A 5020-nucleotide genomic window follows, 5' to 3' on the forward strand; every position below is an offset into this window, starting at 1 on the left:
TGCTGAATGCAGATGAAAAAGAAAAGTTCACCAAACACCATTCTTTGGTGCAGTGCAACTCAGCATTAAACAAAATACAACTTTCTCTTCAGCTGATTTGGGAAAGCAGAAGTCCGGTTGAGTTTATGAACTGAAACTGATCGAAGCAACTGGAACCTCATTGATTGAGGCAGCAACTTCCCACCAGCAGGGAGTGGATTCCAGCTGCATTTTGTTTTTTCGACCTGCAGTTGCAAATGAATGGGACAAAAACAAACCAGGTTCCACCGAGATTCGAATTCGGATCGCTAGATTCAGAGTCTGGAGTGCTCACCATTACACCATGGAACCCATTGGTTGGTAAAAGCCGCACCCTTCATCCAAAGACATTTGGCTCTTTGCTCAGCACTGCCATGTCGCTGCATCACTGACTTCTCGAGGCTGTTGCCAACCCTCTCCCATCAGCAAAACTGCAAGAACTGGACAATTGCAAACTGCCACTTTGACTCGGCCCTTTCTCATCTCTTCCTTCAGCTTCCACCCTTTTCCTTCTGCTTAGTATCGATGCTCAGCCAATCACACAGCAGCTAGTCAAACCTATCGCTTCCCTCGTCACTGCTTCTCTTTCAATCTGCTCAGCGCAGCTCCTATTACAGTCTTGCCGGATAATCTGTGAATAAATATTGCAAGGCACTGATGCATGAAGATTGGCGTAAAACAAAATGTAAACTTTGTGCGAGGACACGATCCAAGCAATGCCTGCATTCCAAGAGACAGTGCTTTGAATTTCTCCATGTTTGCCTGCTGAATGCAGATTGCAAAGAAACATTCAGCAAACACCATTTTTTGGTGCAGTGAAGCGCAGCGGTGCACATCAAGCAACTTTGTCTTCTGAAGATTGAGGAAAGCAAAAGACAGGCTAAGCTGATTGAACTCATAGAAAGGTTACAGCACGGAAGTGGGCCATTCGGCCCATCGTGTCCTGCCAGCTCTATGCAAAAGCAATCCAGCCAATCCCACTCCCTCGCCCTATCCCACTGGCCCTCGGCATGTTTTCCTTTAAAGTATTTTTCAGTTCCCTCTTGAAAGCCACGATTGAATCTGCCTCCACCACGACCCCTGGCATTGCATTGCATTTCCTAACCACTCACTGTGTAAAAAAGGTTTTTCCTCAAGTCAGTTTTGATTCTTTTGCCAGTCACCTTAAATCTATGCCCTCTGGTTCTTTACGTTTCCGCCAATAAGAACAGTTTGTCTCCATCTATTCTGTCAATACCCCTCATGATTTTAAATACCTCCAACAAATCTCCTCTCAATCTTCTCTGTTTCAAAAAGAACAACCCCAGCTTCTCCAGTCTGTCCACGTCACTGAAGTCCCTCATCCCTGGAATCATTCTCGTTCGTCTTTTCTGCACCCTCTCTGAGGCCTTCACATTTTTCCGAAAGTGCGGTGCCCAGATGTGGACACAATATTCCAGTTGTGGTCGAACTAATGTTTTATAAAGATTCATCATGAATTCCGTGCTTTCGTACTCTATACCTCTATTTATAAAGCCGAGGATCCCGTATGCTTTTTTGAACCGCTTTCTCAACCTGCCTCGCTACATTCAACGATTTGTGCACATATACCCCCAGATCTCTCTGTTCCTGTACCCCTTTTCGAATTGAGCCCTCTAATTTATATTGCTTCTCCTCTTTCTTCCTCCCGAGATGTATCACCTTGCATTTTTCTGCGTCAAATTACTATATCCTCTTGAAGTCTATCACTATCCTCCTCACTGTTCACTGTACTTCCGAGGTTTGTGTCATCTGCAAATTTGGAAATTGTGCCCTGTACACCCAAGTCCAAGTCATTAATAAATATCAAAAAGGGCAGTGGTGCGAGCACCGACCTGTGGGGAACATGACTGTACACCTCCCTCCAATCCGAAAAACAACTGTTCATCACTCCTCTCTGGTTCCTGTTACCGAGGCAATTTTCTCTCCATGTTGCTACTGCTCCTTTTATTATATGGGTATCAATCTTGATGACAAGGCTATTGTAAGGCACTGTATCAATCGCCTTTTGAAAGTTTATATACACCACATCAATCGCATTGCCGTCATCAACCCTCTCCGTTACCTCATCAAAAACGCTATCATAGAATCATAGAATCATAGAAGTTACAACATGGAAACAGGCCCTTCGGCCCAACATGTCCATGTCGCCCAGTTTATACCACTAAGCTAGTCCCAATTGCCTGCACTTGGCCCATATCCCTCTATACCCATCTTACCCATGTAACTGTCGAAATGCTTTTTAAAAGACAAAATTTTACCCGCCTCTAGTACTGCCTCTGGCAGCTCGTTCCAGACACTCACCACCCTTTGAGTGAAAAAATTGCCCCTCTGGACCCTTTTTTATCTCTACCCTCTCACCTTAAATCTGTGCCCCCTCGTTATAGACTCCCCTACCTTTGGGAAAAGATTTTGACTATCGACCTTATCTATGCCCCTCATTATTTTATAGACTTCTATAAGATCACCCCTTAACCTCCTACTCTCCAGGGAAAAAAGTCCCAGTCTGTCTAACCTCTCCCTGTAAGTCAAACCATCAAGTCCCGGTAGCATCCTAGTAAATCTTTTCTGCACTCTTTCTAGTTTAATAATATCCTTTCTATAATAGGGTATCCAGAACTGTACACAGTACTCCAAGTGTGGCCTCACCAATGCCCTGTACAACTTCAACAAGACATCCCAACTCCTGCATTCAATGTTCTGACTAATGAAACCAAGCATGCTGAATGCCTTCTTCACCACCCTATCCACCTGTGACTCCACTTTCAAGGAGCTATGAATCTGTACTCCCAGATCTCTTTGTTCTATAACTCTCCCCAACGCCCTACCATTAACGGAGTAGGTCCTGGCCCGATTCGATCTACCAAAATGCATCACCTCACATTTATCTAAATTAAACTCCATCTGCCATTCATCGGCCCACTGGCCCAATTTATCAAGATCCCGTTGCAATCCTAGATAACCTTCTTCACTGTCCACAATGCCACCAATCTTGGTGTCATCTGCAAACTTACTAACCATGCCTCCTAAATTCTCATCCAAATCATTAATATAAATAACAAATAACAGCGGACCCAGCACGGATCCCTGAGGCACACCGCTGGACACTGGCATCCAGTTTGAAAAACAACCCTCTACAACCACCCTCTGTCTTCTGTCGTCAAGCCAATTTTGTATCCAATTGGCTACCTCACCTTGGATCCCATGAGATTTAACCTTATGTAACAACCTACCATGCGGTACCTTGTCAAATGCTTTGCTGAAGTCCATGTAGACCACGTCCACTGCACAGCCCTCATCTATCTTCTTGGTTACCCCTTCAAAAAACTCAATCAAATTCGTGAGACATGATTTTCCTCTCACAAAACCATGCTGACTGTTCCTAATTAGTCCCTGCCTCTCCAAGTGCCTGTAGATCCTGTCCCTCAGAATACCCTCTAACAACTTACCCACTACAGATGTCAGGCTCACTGGTCTGTAGTTCCCAGGCTTTTCCCTGCCGCCCTTCTTAAACAAAGGCACAACATTTGCTACCCTCCAATCTTCAGGCACCTTACCTGTAGCGGTGGATGATTCAAATATCTCTGCTAGGGGACCCGCAATTTCCTCCCTAACCTCCCATAACGTCCTGGGATACATTTCATCAGGTCCCGGAGATTTATCTACCTTGATGCGCGTTAAGACTTCCAGCACCTCCCTCTCTGTAATATGTACACTCCTCAAGACATCACTATTTATTTCCCCAAGTTCCCTAACATCCATGCCTTTCTCAATCGTAAATACCGATGTGAAATATTCATTCAGGATCTCACCCATCTCTTGTGGTTCCGCACATAGATATCAAGTTAGTTCAATACGATTTGCCTTTAACAAAAGGCCAAATTTTTACTAGGAGCTCGAGCCTCATTGATTGAGGCTGCGAACGACCCACGAACAGGGATGGGATTCCAGGTGCCTTTTATTTGTTTCCCCAAAAGTTACAAACGAATGGCACATAAGTTGAGGTTCCACCGAGGTTTGAATTCGGATCGCTGGAAACCAAGTACAGAATGCTTACCATTTCACGATGGAAACCAACTGACAACTTCAGCTGGGACCCACCAGTCAAAGATACTTGACTCTTTTCGAAGCACTGCCAGAATGCCATATCACTGACACCTCGAGGCTACCGACAAACCTCTCCCATCATCAAAACTGCAACTTCTTGCAAAGAAAATGTAACCATTGCCCGAGGACATGATCCAAGCAATGCCTGCCTTTCAAGAAACAAAGCTTTGAATTTCTACATGCTTGACTGCTGAATGCAGATTACAAAGAAAAGTTCAGCAAACACCATTCTTTGGTGCAGTGAAACTCAGCATTGAACAAAATACAACTTTCACTTCTGCTAATTTGGGAAAGCAAATGTCCGGTTGAGTTTATGAACTGAAACTGATCGAAGCAACTGGAACCTCATTGATTGAGGCAGCAACTTCCCACCAGCAGGGAGTGGATTCCAGCTGCATTTTGTTTTTTCGACCTGCAGTTGCAAATGAATGGGACAAAAACAAACCAGGTTCCACCGAGATTCGAACTCGGATCGCTGGATTCAGAGTCTAGAGTGCTCACCATTACACCATGGAACCCATTGGTTAATAAAAGCCGCACCCTTCATCCAAAGACATTTGCCTCTTTTTTCAGCACGGCCATATCGCTGCATCACTGACTTCTTGAGGCTGTTGCCAACCCTCTCCCATCAGCAAAGCTGCAAGAACTGGACAATTCCAAACTGCCACTTTGACTCGGCCCTTTCTCATCTCTTCCTTCAGCTTCCACCCTTTTCCTTCTGCTTTGTATCGATGCTCAGCCAATCGCACAGCTCCTAGTCAAACCGATCGCTTCCCTCGTCACTGCTTCTCTTTCAATCTGCTCAGCGCAGCTGCTATTACAGTCTTGCCGGATAATCTGTGAATAAATATTGCAAGGCACTGATGCATGAAGATTG

At 44.9% G+C, this 5020-nt stretch overlaps 2 non-coding genes across 2 annotated transcripts; both read right to left on the reverse strand.

Annotated features, from left to right (window-relative positions):
- Window positions 1–258: 258 nt before the first annotated feature.
- Window positions 259–330, reverse strand: trnaq-cug (transfer RNA glutamine (anticodon CUG)). The gene has a single exon. It is a non-coding gene; the product is annotated as a tRNA-Gln (tRNA).
- Window positions 331–4589: 4259 nt separating this feature from the next.
- trnaq-cug (transfer RNA glutamine (anticodon CUG)) lies at window positions 4590–4661 on the reverse strand. Its single transcript has one exon. It is a non-coding gene; the product is annotated as a tRNA-Gln (tRNA).
- Between the last annotated feature and the right edge of the window lie 359 nt (window positions 4662–5020).

Source organism: Heptranchias perlo, chromosome 35 (assembly GCF_035084215.1).
Source record: "Heptranchias perlo isolate sHepPer1 chromosome 35, sHepPer1.hap1, whole genome shotgun sequence".
Lineage (NCBI taxonomy): Eukaryota > Metazoa > Chordata > Chondrichthyes > Hexanchiformes > Hexanchidae > Heptranchias > Heptranchias perlo.